We start from the raw sequence: 16,589 nt of genomic DNA, 5'->3' as shown, positions 1-16,589 counted from the left end.
ATATACCCACTATCATGAAAACAAACTAGCATGAAAATAAAAACCACCCAACACTCATGAAGTGCACAAAACGGCCTCCTGGACCACAAAGCAACCATTCCCTCGCAGATTCGAACGCTGGCCACATGGACTAGCCGTGCATATTTCTGAACCCCCGTGACAAACCAACTACCACCCTAGTGCGAAACCATACGTAGCAACACCCTTCCCAACCAATATAATCTAGACATAATAAAGGTTTAAGTGTGCCTTAGTGAGCCTTACTTACTATAGATATACCCACTATCATGAAAACAAACTAGCATGAAAATAAAACCACCCAACACTCATGAAGTGCACAAAACGGCCTCCTGGACCAAAAGCAACCATTCCCTCACAGATTCAAACGCTGGCCACATGGACCAGCTGTGCATCGTTCCGAAACCCCGTGACAAACCAACTACTACCCTAGTGCGAAACCATACGTAGCAACACCCTTCCCAACCAATATAATCTAGACATTAATAAAGGTTTAAGTGAGCCTTACTTACTAGGCTGACTCCGCGGAACCCCACGGAACAGCCGTCACGTGTCCTCCGCGTCGAGCACCGCAACTGCGATCTTCTCCATGGATCTACGCCGACTGCAGCCCTCCTGGGCCGCAGCGCCAGCGCCCAGACCGACTGTCCGTCCGGGAACGCTTGGCAAAAAGTCACCGGCTCGGAGCCTCAAACAGGGGGGGAGGTTGGCGCTCCAGCCGCAGGCAACACCTCCTGAATCTGGCACCCAACGCCTGGGGAACGCGACGCCGGACCACATGACCTGTGGCCCTTGGCTGCTGAAGGGTGGCCACATGACCGTGCCACCGCCCGCTTCCCCCCAGCGACGTGAGAAAGGAAATGAGGCCGGTGACGTCACACACCACCTCGCCACCGGGCTCCTTGCCGCGTCACATCACCGCCGTCCACCGATGCCAATGACCGCGCCGGGTCAGGTGACCACGCCGGGTAACGTGGCCGCGACGTGCGCGTCACCACTGTGTGCCGCGATCCGAAATGGAGGGGAGGCCGGCCACATCACTCACCGCCCCGCTGTCTTGCCTGCTTCTCGACTTCTGGCTCCGACCCCGCGATGTCCTCTACAACAGGTCTGCTAATGGGGCTCATCCTCCGCTGCAAGCTTAACTCCGGGCTGAGGTGCTCAGGAGGCCGTGATCGTCGCTGCCGCTTCGGAGACAGAGGGGTCCCATCTTCTCCGCCGTCGCCATCACCGGACCATCGCTGCAGCTGTTCCTTCATCCACTGCTGGCTGCGCTGCTCCATCATCCTCTTCATCTGTGCCACGAGGTATTCCATCTTCTGGATCCAAAGATTCAAGCTGAAGTCCCAGATGTGAGGGGCTGACGATTCCGGACGTCTGCAAGGTAAGGAATGACCATCCCCCCACAGTTCTGCCCTATATATCCATCCCACAACTGACCACTCCCTGCCAACTCACATTGCACCATAAGCCCCATAGCTCCAACCCACACCTTCCCCACAAACACAAAAGCACTACACCTTAACCCTTCACTAACCCTCAGGCCTAGCATCCCTCCTTAGTCATGTGCGCCCTCCCTGTAGCCCCTTTGGGGCAGGCGTCCGGGCTTGCCTTTATCCTTTTACTGTGACATCACTCTCTTTCGTATTTCTGTACTATGACATCACTGTGATGTGGTTACTATTCCTCTTCTTTGATATCACTGTTAATTATCCCATAATGTGACATCACTGTGTGCATAATCCCTGTACTGTGACATCATTGTGTGTATTAACCTTGTACTGTGACATCCCTGTGTGCATTATCCTTGTACTGTGACATCACTGTCTTTAGTATTCCTGTACTATGACATCACTGTGATGTGGTTACTATTCCTCTTCTTTGACATCACTGTTAATTATCCCATAATGTGACATCACTGTGTGCATAATCCCTGTACTGTGACATCACTGTGTGCATAATCCCTTAACTGTGACATCACTGTGTGCATAATCCCTGTTCTGTGACATCACTGTGTGCATAATCCCTGTACTGTGACATCACTGTGTGTATTAACCTTTTACTGTGACATCACTCTCTTTAGTATTCCTGTACTATGACATCACTGTGATGTGGTTACTATTCCTCTTCTTTGATATCACTGTTAATTATCCCATAATGTGACATCACTGTAATTTATTATGCCTGTACTCTGATATCACTGTGTGCATTATCCCTGTACTGTGACATCACTTTGTTTATTTCCCTGTAATGTGTTATGGCTGTGTTTATTATCAATGTACTATGACATCACTGTATGCATTATCCCTGAGCTGTGACATCACTGTGTACTTCCTCCCTGTGTATTTTATCCATGTAGTGAGATCATTTTTTTTAGAGCTGTGACATTACTGTGCACATTTTCATATATGTAAGGCTACTTTCAAACTAGCGTCGGTACGGGCCCGTCGCTATGCGTCAGGCCGACGTACCAACGCACGTTGTGAAAGCTTTGCACAACGGGGGCGGCGGATGCAGTTTTTCAACGCATCCGCTGCCCCATTGTAATGTCCGGGGAGGAGGGGGCGGAGTTTCGGCCGCGCATGCGCTGTCGAAAATGGCGGACACGACGCACCAAAACACGATGCATCCGTCGCACGACGGATGCGACGTGTGGCCATATGTCGCAATGCGTTGCTAATGCAAGTCTATGGAGAAAAAACGCATCCTGAAGGCAACTTTGCAGGATGCGTTTTTTCTCCAAAACGACGCATTGCAACGTACGTCACACGACGCCAGTGTGAAAGTAGCCTAAGGAGAACAGATTCCAACTGCAACCGACAATATCATTACTATAGACTGCATGTGAAAGGGGTTTTCCATTACTAAATTTTGTTTAAAAAAAACACTCATTCCTTAACCCCTTCATCCCCCCCAAGCCAGTTTTCACTTTCATGACCAGTCCAAATTTTACAATTTGTGGTAATAATTTTATGTGGTAATAACTCTGGAACGTTTCAACGGTTCCCACTGAGTCTGAGAGAGTTTTTTTCTGAAAATACTAAGGAAGAGACAAAAGCACAATAGGGTATTATCTGGTTAAAATTTGATAAACGAATAAAGGTTATGCTAACCTCATTTTGTTGTGATCACACAACATTTAAGAAGGCATATAATCCCAGCTGCAGCAGGTCCACGGGTCAAAGGACCAAATAGAATTATGTGGAAAAGAAAAAGTTGGAAAATCCGTGCTGCTGGTAGCTGACAGTCTACACTAAGATAATAAGAGATTTTTTAAATTTTGTCTACACATTTCGAAGTACCATACTTCTTTTTCAGGACGAAATGAAGAAGTATGGTGTTAGAGGGCTGGCGGAACGCGCCAAATAAAGATAATGACAGTGTGCGTTCGCAGCCCAGGGTCCACCGTGCAGAGGTGTTACCTGCTGCTAGGTAATGGCAGACACTCTATGGCAGTGTAATAGTAGAAGGCACGCAGGGTTAACGTCACCCGGTGTGTACTGAGGTGAACTCTGTTGCTTCACAGAGCCTATCTAAAATGGCGCGTAAATGCCATAGCCTGTTAAGACTCACAGACCACAGCGAAAAGGACGCTGGTGTGCAGTCACAGGACTCAGCCCCAAGGGTTAGTGTCCCTCTAGACCCACGATGCCACAACTGTGGTGCCGAGGAGAGACTGCGCTAATGGCTTAGCGCACTGCCAGCATACATTACCGCACCAGCGGACGCCAGTAACCTCCCCTAACTGGGGCTAAGAAAGCGCACTAATTGCGCACGACGTTACACTGGCGATTGCTGCTGGCTCAACGCAGTATGCTCGTGCTTAGGGGTGGATGGCTAAGTCTGGCGCTAGTCCGCTGACAGACCCTATCACATGCACAACCAGAGGGAGGGAGTCATAAGGAGTCATTCACCAGAAACATGCATCCATCATCACACACACGAGTACAGTTTTCTATACTAGCGCAAGGCCGGGCGGCCATGCGAACCTTTTATAGCTGCAGCCTTCCGGGACCTTCCTAGTGGTCCAATTGGAGCAGCAACAGGACCTGAGAATGTGACCTCCGACCTCCAATGAGAGATCATCCCACGGGCATGCTCAGTAGACCAAAAGAAGGACGTAGTCCCAGGGGCTGCTCGCCGCTGGCTAATGTGGATTGCCATAGCTGAACCAGGGGTGGTAGCAGCAACCAACCCAACAACACTAGGTTGAGCAGGACGCCTGGATCGATGTCTCTGATGAGCAGGCTCCTCTGCGGCTGGGAATGAATGGGAGACTGCAAAAGGTAAGGCTTGGGATTCCTCCTGTGCAGGGGAAGAAACCTGACGCCTAACGTATGGTACTTCAAAACACAATGACAAAATAAAATTCTCATATTATCTTTAGTGTGGACCTGGATTTACTGTCATCTACCAGCAGCGCAGGTTTTCCAACTTTTTCCTTCCAAAAAATTGCTGGTTTTTTATCGTGACGAATTGTACTTCATGATAGTGGTAAAATTTGTTCAACATAACTTGCTTTCATTTATGAAAAGAATGGAAATTTCGCAAAAATTTACAAAACCATTTTTTAAAGGACCACATTACATTTGAAGTGACTTTGGGGGGACAGAAAATGCTAAAAAATGATGCAATTCTAAAAACTGCACCCCTCAAAGTCCTCAAAACCACATTAAAGAAGTTTGTTAACACTTAAAGTGCTTCACAGATATTAAAACAACGTGGAAGGAAAAAAAATAACATTTTATTTTTTTTTCACAAAAATCTTACTTTAGCTCCCAAATTTTTATTTTCACAAGGGTAACAGGAGAAAATGGACCATAATATTTGTTGAGAAATTTTTCCTGAGTTTGCTGATATCCCATATATGGTGGAAAAATACTTTTTGGACGCATGGCACGGCTGAGAAGGGAAGGAGCACAGTTTGACTTTTGAACACACAAATGTCTGCAATTGAAAGCACACATCTTGTTGCGTTTGGAGAGCCCCTGATGTGTTTAAACAAGTAACCCCATATTGGAAATTGAACCCCTCAAAGAATGTATCTACATGCGTGATGAGCACCTTGAACCCCCAGGTGCATCACAGAAATTTATAATGTAGAGCCGTGAAAATAAAAAGTCATGTTCTTCCCAGAATTTTTTTAGCAACAAATTTTACATTTTCACAAGGATAACAGGAAAAAATTCATTGTATAATTTGTTGTGCAATTTATTGTGAGTACGCCAATAATCCATATGTGGAGAAAAACTACTGTTTGGGTGCACGGCAGAGCTCGGAAGGAAAGGAAAGCCATTTGACTTTTGAACGCAAAATTTTATGGAAATGTTAGCGGATGCCATGTTGCATTTAGAGAACCCCTGATGTGCTTAAACAATGGAAACCCCCCATTTTGGAAACTAGACACCTCAAGGAATTTATCTAGATGTGTGGTGAGCACTTCGAACCCCCAGGTGCTTCATAGAAGTTTCTAACGTTCTGTGAAAATGAAAAGAAATATTTTTGATGTATAATCCTGATGACAGGTTCTCTTTAAAGACATGAAAATCAGTCAGGAAAATTGCTGGAAGCTTGAAGGTATGCTCAAGTGCAGTCATGAAAACCATTAATTACTAGGACCACCACAAGAAAGGAAGACCAAGACTTACCTCTACTGTAGTGGATGAGTTCATCAAAACCTGCATATTGGTAGCACCTTGGATAACCCTCATCAATGATGCTCTGATATCAAGCAGCAGACACGTCTCAACATCATCTGTCCAGAAGTGACTGTGAGATTCAGGCCTTTATGGTTGAATGGTTGAAATGCTACAAAGAAACCACTACCGAGTACCACACATGAGAAACTAATTTGTGGCAAGAAACACAAGGACTGGATATTAGATCAATGAAAATTTCTCCTGTGGTCCTATGAGCCAAATTTCAGATTTTTGTTTATTCCAACCACCATGTCTTTGTGAGATGCTGAAAAGGTGAGCGTATGGTTTCTACATGTGTGATTCCGAACGTGAAGCATGGAAGAGAAAGTGTGATGGTATGAAGCGTGCATAGCTGGTGACATTGTTGGTTTATTCCAAATTGAAGGCACAATTACAGAGCATGGCTTCCACAGCAATCTGCAATGACATGCCATCTCATCTTGTTTGCTCTTAGTAGAACCATTAATTGTAATGCAACAGGTCCATGACCCAAAACACACTTTCAGGATATTGTAGGACTATGTGACCAAGAAGGAAAGTGATGCTTGCTTTCATGTCTCAACTCAATTGAGATGATTTGGGATGAATTGGACAGCAGAATAAAGGCAAAACAACCAATACGTGCTCAGCACCTTTAGAAACTCCATCCAGACTGTTAGAAAGCCATTCGATAAAGCTGATGAAGCTGCTTGAGAAAATACCAAGGGTGTGTAAAGCTGTCATCAGAGTAAAGGGGGGTACTTTGAAGAATCTAAGGTTTAACACATATTCTGATTTGTATCACAGGTGTTTCTTTACTCCTTGTTTCCATGTGTGTTCTGCTGCCTACGCTCCGAATCTACTATATGCACTTTCCAATTAGAACAATGGAAACCATTGCATAAACAGATTTGTCCAAACTTTTGGCCAGTGCTCTTCAACATTGAACGTGCAACGCCAAGAAGGAAAGCTTGTGGAATTATGAAAAATGGAAACATAATTTTCAAAACATTTCAATTTATTCGGTATCTAGTATGAACGCCATCCATGCACAGAAATACATTCAGTGACATAAGTTGGCTGCTATCAATGAGGTAATCAATTTTTGTCTGAGGAATGTTCTACCATGCTAAATGCAGTTGAGCAAATCATCAAGATCCGCTGCTGGCAGCTCCCTGCACAATTGTTGACTGAAGGCTTTCTTGATGTGCTCGATAGGAGGCAAGTCTGGAAAGGCTGCAGACCTTGGGTGCAGGTTTAAGCCAACAGGCTGCGCACAAGAGCAAGAGCAACATATGGTCTGACTTTATCATGTTGAGAAACAGCTTCTGGGACTTTCTGAAGAAATAGCTGTACCAATGGTTACACAAACTCATTAATGTAGCACTGCCTGTTAGTGTACCTGGAATGAAGACTAGAGGCATACGTTACGCCACTCAACACTATAATTCTGGGAGTAGTGTTTGTGTATATATAATTTCATTAATTAAATAGAAAGGAAGAGGATGTAAAATGATATTGTGTAACAAAAAAAAAAGTTAATTTTATGGCTAAAACTTTGACCCAAGGAAAGCCTGAGACACACAACACCTCCTAAAAATAAAAGCTCAAGTTGTACAGTGTTCTTACATATCACTTATGCCTATTTCTACATACACATATTGTCTCATATTGCACATACAGTAGCTAAATAAGTTCCTATGAAGCTGTACGTTTTAGTCATTATACCCACATCCTTAACCATAACTCTAAGCTTCTAGGTTTTGCAATGACTTCTAAAATATTCTATCCATGGCAAACATTAAGGCTATGTACACACGTTCGGAATTGCCGCGGAAATTTCCACGGCAATTCCGCAACTCACTGCCGCGGGAAATAAGCATGCGGAATTGGCATGCGTATTCCCGCTAAACACTAGCGTTTTGCAAGTGTAATTAGCTTGCAGAATACTAGCGTTTTCCAAGCGATTTGTAGCATCGCTTTCAAAACTGATTGACAGGTTGGTCACACTTATCAAACATAGTGTTTGACAAGTGTGACCAACTTTTTACTATTGAGGCTGTCTATTCGGCATCAATAGTAAGAGATAGAATGTTAAAATTATTTTAAAAAAAAATCTTGATATTCTCACCTTCCGGCGGCCACCGCAGCCTTCCCGAGACTCACGATGCTCCCAGCAACTCCCGTTCCCAGCGATGCCTTGCGACAATGACCCCAGATGACATAGCGGCACGCGAGACCGCTACATCATCACAGGTCATTGTCGCAAGGCATCGCTGGGAACGGGAGTTGCCGGGAGCATCGGTAAGGACTGGGAAGGGTGCGGGGGACGCCGGAAGGTGAGAATATCACGATTTTTTATTTAAACTTTTTTTTAACAGGGATATGGTATCCAGGGCCAGGAGGAGCGTCTCCACTCCTCCAGGCCCTGGGTACCATCTGCACATTTTCCACTTACTTTGCGCATGGTGGGCATAGCCACATGTGGAAAATAAGCGGATCAATGCATTCCTATGTGTGCAGAATCGCTGCGATTCCGCACAAAGAATGAGCATGCTGCATATTTTTCCGCGATGCGATTCCACCGCGGAAAAATATGCAGCATTAGCACAGCATTGCGGAATGCCATTGAATTCAATGGGTTGCATTGTGTAAGCGTTTTCGCGGCGAATCAATGCAGCAAAAATGCTTAAAATCCGCAACGTGTGCAAATAGCCTAACAGTTATGATGTAGTCTTCCAGCATTTCTGCTCTAGGACCACTGCCTATCACTAAAACAGGAGCCTTGATTCTCCCTCTTGTGTTAGGGTACTGTCACACTTAGTGATGCACCAGCGATCCCGACCAGCGATATGACGCGGTCAGGATCGCTGGTGCATCGCTAAGTGGTCGCTAGTGAGCTGCCAAACAGGCAGATCTCACCAGCGACATCGCTGGGGACGGGGGTCGCTACTTACCTGTCACACCAGGCGATCCTGCGTCCTCCCGCCCGGCTCCACACGTCGCTCATCGTCACAGCAGGAAGCGCTGCAGGAAGCTGATGACGAGAAACAGTCCTGGACGTTCTCGCGCGACCAGCGATAAACAGTGGGGGAGCCGGTCGGAGGTAAGTATCAGACACAGCGATATCGCTAGCAATATCGCTATAACGTCACTAGTTATAGCGATATTGCTAGCGATATCTCTTAGTGTGACAGGCCCTTTATAGGTTACTTTTACTTATCAACCAGCTAGATGATAACTGGTAGGTTAATAAGGGTTTAACTAGATAATGAATGGAGCAAAGGTCGGACATTTGCACCTAAACTCTATTTAAAGTGGGGCTCTGCAGATCCTTGTTACCAGGATTCCTAAATTTGAGATGTTGAAGGTTTCCAGCATTTGTTCCCTCAATGATCAGTAAGTTATCCCTATCCTATGGATAATAGATGATAACTTAACATTTTAGTAGTAAAACCTTTTAGAACAGAATATTGGGAATTTATCTAATTCTCCGATCTATTGCATTCCAAAGAACTAGTGCAGCTTGAGGAAAGTCGCGGAGACAGAAGTGGAAGGTTGAGATTATGAAAAAAAACTCATCTTTCACCACTGGCATAATGGAGAGCATCAATAGCGATGAGGGAGGACATGTAGGGAGGTGAAGCGCTGTGCCAATGTCTTTTTCCCTGAAGCGGATCTGCCAGCGTTCTGCCTTAATTTTTTCATGGCGTCTTTTACCTATATCTTCTATTATAGAGAGTGGGCAGCTTCCAAACATCTAGTTGGCTTGTGACAGCATGTATGCAATTTGTATACTTTCAGTCACATGCTCGCCCGCTTCCGACATTGGAGAATCCTGACAGCGTGCACACTTTGCACTATTAAGATTCACAAGTCTGCAGTCACATAGAATAACTGCAGACTTGAACCTCAAACCAGGACAACCATTATAAATGTGGCTGTCAGCAATTGAAAACAGCATCTAAGTGGTTAAACAGAAGTGATCTAAACCAGCTCTTGTATAACATAGACTGCTCCTGCTGTGTATGGAGCAGACTCAGCCCCCAAATCCACTCCATACACATGCTTCATTTCGACTATATCCCCACAATGAGATTTTGGTGAATTTTTGATGTTGCAGATTTTCTTCATCTGTGTTACTTGTGTTTTTTTTTCTTTTTTTGCTGCTGTTTTTTTGTTTCTATTTTGATGCATCAAGTTTTAAACAAAGCTACTTTGTTCTTGACACTTCCTTGTATTTATTCTTATAGTCATGTGCGGATCACAAACGTTTTTGATGCGTTTCTGCCATGGAAACTGTCATGAACAACCACTACCACATCCACCGATTTGTCACAGACTCCAATCGCTCATGACACGTGCCCACTAAAAGGTGACTACGCTTCCCCCTCACTCGTCCACTCGCCCATCACAATGGGATGACAATGAGCTCAGCGCACCCCACAGCCAGTTCATACATCCACCCCACACTTGTCACTGCCACCACTCGTCATTTGATAGACCAGTGAGACACCTGCACTGGGTCACACACTAGTACCCACACCACCCAGCTTTCCTGAGTACCTGATAGGTACTGTTTTTGCACTTTTTCATACACAGGGTAGCACAACCAAGCTGGGGACTGGGCCACACCGTAGACTAGTCAGACAGGTGATCGCCGGCTGCTTCCCCTGCTCACTTCCCATGGATTCACAGGTATCTGCCTACGTGTGTATAGAGAGAGACATGGCAGTGGGTGGGGAGAAGCCACCAGGAACCTGCATGTGTGACTAGTCTACAGCGCGGCCCTGTCACCGGCGGCTATTAAAGTATGCAGCGCTTCAGAGTCAGACATACCTGGCTTAGCTCATATAGGCACAGATTGGGCAGCAGTTATCAGATGTCAGTTTCCCTTTAAATGAACCATCAAGTAGATCTGTGGCTCTTTTTTCTGGGATTAATAAACAAGCGCTCATCAAATATTATATTCAAAGAAAACATTATTACAGAAGCAGCTTCCGATTTTCAATGCTCCCATGTTGACTAAATGAGGTAATGTGCGGTAAAACGCACTACAGACAGGCACTTTCCAGGCATTCTAATAGTGTAAAATGGTTGTACACAAGTATAAAGTTATTGGAATCCAAAGGGCATATGTCGGGGCGCATTGCAATCAGGAGGATCGGCTTGTCGTTGGCCGCTGAGCATGCATGAATTGGCCAAATTATGTGCTAAGTATCTCCACTGTTTCCTATTTTCTCGAGCAGTAATGCCATTGAAACGTCCTATATCTCATATTTACATGCTATAGCGCCATAGAGCGCAGATTCATTTGTTACCTGTACATAACTAGTTTCTGCCGTAAAGACTTTGATGAATCGGGGTTTATGTTCGGATATGCAACAGTCTCTTGTTATCAGTGCTTTTAAAATGAAAAATTAATTTAAACAGTCTTGATCAGAAATGTCCTATCATTTTGTGTCTACGGCTCCAATGGCGCCATATGCGTCTCCATGGTAACAGACCGAGGAAATGCTTTATTAGAAAGCACTGAGGGTAACACATGTGGCCCTTTTTGTCCTTGACAGCAAAACGTAGCATTGTAATAGGGGGCTCGGTGTGATCTATGCATCCTCTCTCTGCTGCTGTGTTAGGGAATTGCTTGACGACGAGTAATATAATATAATGCAGGAAATTATCAGCTGACACAATCCAACAATTCATATATTTCCGGTTATATGGGAGGTGTATTTAGCAGTCATGCACATCTCCAGCAAAAATAAAGGAAATCCATCTGTAAATGGTACAAAGTGACCGAATTCAAGGGCTATCCCCTTCACTGAGGATAGATCATCAATATATCATTGGTCTGCATCTCACACCACTGATGAGCTGTTTAAGGGGGTCGCACCACTCCTGCCAGTGCCCACTGCCCCAATCAGCTGCCTTTAGCTCTGGCGTCTGCCGGATGTAAACACTGAACACAGTTCATAAGAGCTAATGGCAGCTGATCAGTGCGGGTTCGGGGTGACGGCCCCATGCCAATCTGATACTGAGGACCTATCCTCCCGAAAGGTCATCAATATCCTATGACTGGACAAACCCCTTTAAGTATCTCCTTGATATTGTGGCTTTGTCTCATTTATATGATCAGACAACCACAAATTTAATTTTATTGACCTGTCCTAAGAGTAGGTCAGGAATTTTAAAGACGTAGATGACCCTCTTAAGATATTTTGAATCCTAATCAATGACTCTTTGCTTAGGTTGGCAAAATCGCTGGCTCTTATGAGTAATATTAACCTGTACAAGTCCCACCTTTTTCACATGAGCCAAGATTTTACCAAATAAGTGAAAGGGGCGCAATGTAGTGATCATGTCCTATTCTATAGGTGGAAGAGCCGGTCTACACCAGGAAGAGGCTCATTCTGATAGTGGCATGGAGCACATCTGCATCTGACATTACTTCCCCTGCTGAATATCGCTCTTTGCTACTATTTTACATTTAATATTCACAATTTCTTAGAATTTCATGGTCACTAATATCATATTAGTTATGATGTTTCTAACTTGTTTAACAAGTGGAAATGCTACAATAAAACATATATTACAGTATAATCCCTGCCATCGCCTTTTGTAGGCTGCAGTTTATAGCAACCTGTAGTCTGTGCTTAGCCTTAGGCTGTACACTACAAGCTGCCATAAAACAGCTGCTGACAGGCTGCAATTAAAGCAGTGCGAAATCTGAATCCCATGTTTCCTGATAGACACAAGTCACCCCAACTTATGAAGAGAGAAATTCTGATAATATAATAAATTATCAGAGAACTATTGTAATGAAGCCGGAACTGACACTTCCAGAACTGCTTAACACTTACTATTTGGTGTCATTCTGCAACTTGTTGCCCACTTCAAGGCCAGGGTCACGTCACCGTTTTTTATACATCCAAGAAAATCAGTCCGATTATGCTAATCACAATCTGATCAGAGTGTGATCCAATTTTCTCAGAGGTGGAAAGAAATAAAAGTTTCTCCATCTTCTCTACCATGACAGTCTGTGAAAATTGGACCACACTCGGATGTCATAGACATCAAACCAGCAAGCATCTGCAGAGAAGTCAGCAGTGGCAGGTCCACACAAAATCATGTGGATCTTGCTGGCGTCTTTGAACATACCTCACCCCTACAGGAGATTCTCTGGCCCCTGCACATCCCAACCTCCGGTGCCAGCAATCCAGCCCATGTGGGCACCATGGACTGTTATTGGCTGTAGTGATCATATAGGACAGAGCTTCTGCACTGCAGGCCTGGATGGTGGGCAAAGAAGCCCTGCTGGGGCAGAGGAATTACCGGTGGAGGGGAGTAAGATATTACTTTCATTTATTTTGTTTTTTAATGTCTACACTTATGGATTTTGCTGAGGGTCACCACATATAGTTGGAGAAATATGTATTTGAACCCTTGCTGATTTTGTAAGTTTGCCCACTGACAAAGACATGAACAGTCTATAATTTAAAAAGGGAATCTGTCACCTCAAATTGGCGGGCTGTGTAAATGCCCTGTGTCCGGTCCGATGGGCGGTGTTTCGTCTTCTTTCCTCCACCCCAACCTTCCCCGCTGTCCGCAATATTGTCGGAAATTGAGTAGGTGTCCTCCATAGTTCGCACGTGTGCAATGCAATCTTGCCTTGCACACGCACAGTATGCTTTGCCTAACTGCGGGCAAAGCCGAAAAGCATTACTGCACATGCCCCGGCGCACTATTTCCCGTAACACAGCAAAATACTTCCGGGACATAGTGCGGTCTGATGGGTTTCGCAGGTCTGGGTCCGGTGCCTCCCATCTTCTTGCGATGCCGCCCTCCTGCTTGCTTCATTGCTCCCCGGCATCGCGCTCCTGCGCAGGTGTACTTCTATGCCCTGATGTTTGTAGAGCAAAGTACTGCAGTGCACAGGTGCAGAGAATGGTCAGAGAGGCCCAGCACTTGAGAACTGCAGTACTTTGCTCTGCCCTGAACAGGGCATAGAAATACGCCTGCGCAGGAGCGCAATGTCAGGTAGCGGTGAAACAAGCAGGAGGACGGCATCGCAAGAAGATGGGAGGCGTCAGACCCGGACCTGCGACTGCTATATAATTTATACAATGTGATTCTCTGGATTTTATTTTTGATATTCTGTCTCTCAATGTTAAAATTAACCTCCCCTGTTCTTGTCTTTGTCAGTGGGCAAACGTACAAAATCAGCAAGGGATCAAATACTTATTTCCCCCACTGTATCGCCACAGGTTGTTTCAAATGTATCTGCACAATCTACATCAAATAAGTGCCGTCACGTAAGAGGCGATTCTGAAGATGTGTCTGTCCAGCATCCGCAGATTACCGATATTCTCCCGCAAATTGATTCTCACCAACTCTGCTCCTAAAAGTACTCTCAACTTCAGTCTGAAGGGACAGAAAACGATAATGTCACATTTAGCAACAAAGAGTTAAACAGCACCCCTGATTTCCCATTCAGATGCTACGTGATGAGCGGTTCATGAACTGTTCTGGGATATGATTCATAGACGCTTTACATTTATAGGATGGAAAACCCCTTTGGGTGTCAGAGCTGATGTAGGAAACATGCACATAGATGCTCCTCTCGTGGAGCGTAGACCGCCCACGTAAAACGTGTAGTGAGTGACATCCACTACACTGCTTCATGGCTCAGGTGAAAATGAGCAGCATTCGTAGATAACGCCACTGATCTCGGATCCTTTATGGTAATACTGACATCTTACATAACAGCTCCCAGGCTACTAATATCCCACTGAATGGTAAGCCAGCCCACTGTAACAAGCCTCCAGCAGCATCAATGATTGTGCTGCCTCCAAGTCAGCAAGCTCAACACATTAGGACCTGCGTCAGCATCTGAGATGGAGACTTATTGGCTTCTTCCTCCTCCTCCTCCTACAGAAATAGATACAATTGCAATGTGATACAATGTAGCAAGCGGTGGATATTATATGGCATACATAGAAGTTACATTGTCCCACTTTCTGCATCCATTCGAACGTGTTCATCACTGAGCCAGCATCCAACGCTAACGTCAGCCCAGCAGTTTGTTATGAAACACGAGCAGAGCAAATGGGAAAGAAGGGTGCGTGTTCATCCTCGCCGACACAACGTGAACTTGTCCTGTGTACTGGAATGTCAAATAACCGCGTAGCAGAACTCGGGGTCATAGTACGGGGGGGATCAAGCGTCCAGAAACTTACCGGAATCTTTAGTAAAGCCCGAAAGCGTGCGGTGAATCATGGTGTTGCCTCATTAGACCCTGCAGCACACACACACAGAATTCACGCTGCTGGGCTGGATCTGAGTGACTTCTCTGTGGGCGTGCACGGCATTAAAGACACAGAGACTGTTTATCAGAGCCATGAGCCACCACAGGTTCTACTACAGCCGCAAGTTCTCACCATAGCAGGAATCTGACGTACGGATTTGGGGAAAGCAGCGGAATATATTACATGTCCGATCTTTCAAAATCGAGTCATTATTTAATCCTCCCCAAAGTATTATAGGATGCGTTCTCCATCATGAAAATCGGCAAACTGAAAATAAATTAGGCACAAGGTATCAAGTCGTGATAAGGCATCATTCAGACGATCGTTCATCACATGCGTGATTTATGTATCTCACGGATAGAACACATATCGTTATAGTCGCTGCGACTCTTCACGTCTGTGTGTTTTTGCACACTGAGTCATGGCGCAAACATACCCGTAAAAATCTATGGGTTCATCAAAATCACAAAAGGAACACAGTTGGCATCAGTGTACAATCCGTGCCTTGTCCATGATTAACATTGTAATGAATAGAAATTGTGCCTTTTTTTCATATGTAAAAAATGATGAAACACTGATGATATCAAGTGACCCTCTGACCAAAGACTGATGGTAAACCCTCTGACCAAACACTGATGGTAACAAATGACCCTCTGACCAGGGCTGCCATCAGGGCATTACTGCCCTGACTGGCATATGGGGCCCAGTGGGCAGAGGGGGCCCGCATCGGGCCCTGTCTCATCTGCTAACCGGGCCCCTTCCGGCAGGCTAAACCGGGCCCTTAGCGGCGCTGCGGTGGGGCAGTTGAACGCTATTGACATGCGGGCCCCCACGTCAATACTCAACAGCCGCCAGCCATTCGGAGGCTGGCAGCTGACGTCAGCTGCAGCGCGCACGTCGCCGGCGTCTGACGTCATTGTCAGTCGCCGGTGAGTGCACGCTTTAGCTGTGTGGAGGGAGCTTCACCGCAGGAGCAAGGCCAGGCAAGAAGAACTTTTTTTAATTTTATTGAAAGCGGCAATCCAGGGGGCCCGGGGTAGAATGCTGGACACGATGGGGGCAGACTGAGACACGGGGGTAGAATGCAAGACATGGGGGCAGATTGCAAGACATGATGGGGGCAGAATGCAGACATGGGGCAGAATGCAGACATGGGGCAAAAGGCAGACATTGGGGCAGAAGGCAGACATAAGGGCAGAATGCAGACATGATGGGGGCAGAATGCAGACATGATGGGGGCAGAAGGCAGACATTGGGGCAGAAGGCAGACATTGGGGCAGAAGGCAGACATGGGGGCAGATTGCAAGACGTGGGGGCAGAATGCAGACATGATGGGGCAGAAGGCAGACATGGGGGCAGAATGCAGACATGGGGCAGATTGCAAGACATGGGGGCAGAATGCAAGACATGATGGGGGCAGAATGCAAGACATGATGGGGGCAGAATGTGAAAGTGAGACAGGAGGGGGCAGAATGTGAGACACAGGAGGGGGCAGGATGGATATGATGTAGACAGATGGGGCAGGATGGGGAGATCATATGGGGGCAAAATAGATACTCATGAGGGCAGGATGATAGAAAATATGGCT

General features: G+C 45.7%; 1 protein-coding gene across 6 annotated transcripts in view; it reads right to left on the bottom strand.

The window, feature by feature from the left end:
* PCGF5 (polycomb group ring finger 5) overlaps positions 1–15,055 on the bottom strand; it is a 111,016-nt gene extending 95,961 nt beyond the window's left edge. For 3 of the 6 annotated variants that reach the window (XM_073585919.1, XM_073585917.1, XM_073585926.1), the window contains exon 1: positions 14,933–15,054. The gene's annotated coding sequence lies outside the window, so the exon portion shown is untranslated. Of the gene's footprint in view, positions 1–14,932 lie in introns of all 6 variants that reach the window. The other 3 variants (XM_073585921.1, XM_073585920.1, XM_073585923.1) reach the window with 3 other exon arrangements.
* Positions 15,056–16,589: the final 1,534 nt, after the last annotated feature.

The sequence above is a fragment of the Dendrobates tinctorius genome, unplaced genomic scaffold (genome assembly GCF_039654945.1).
Source record: "Dendrobates tinctorius isolate UK_male_01 unplaced genomic scaffold, ASM3965494v1 ptg000089l, whole genome shotgun sequence".
NCBI classification, from domain to species: domain Eukaryota; kingdom Metazoa; phylum Chordata; class Amphibia; order Anura; family Dendrobatidae; genus Dendrobates; species Dendrobates tinctorius.
This window is presented reverse-complemented; position numbering and strand designations above follow the sequence as displayed.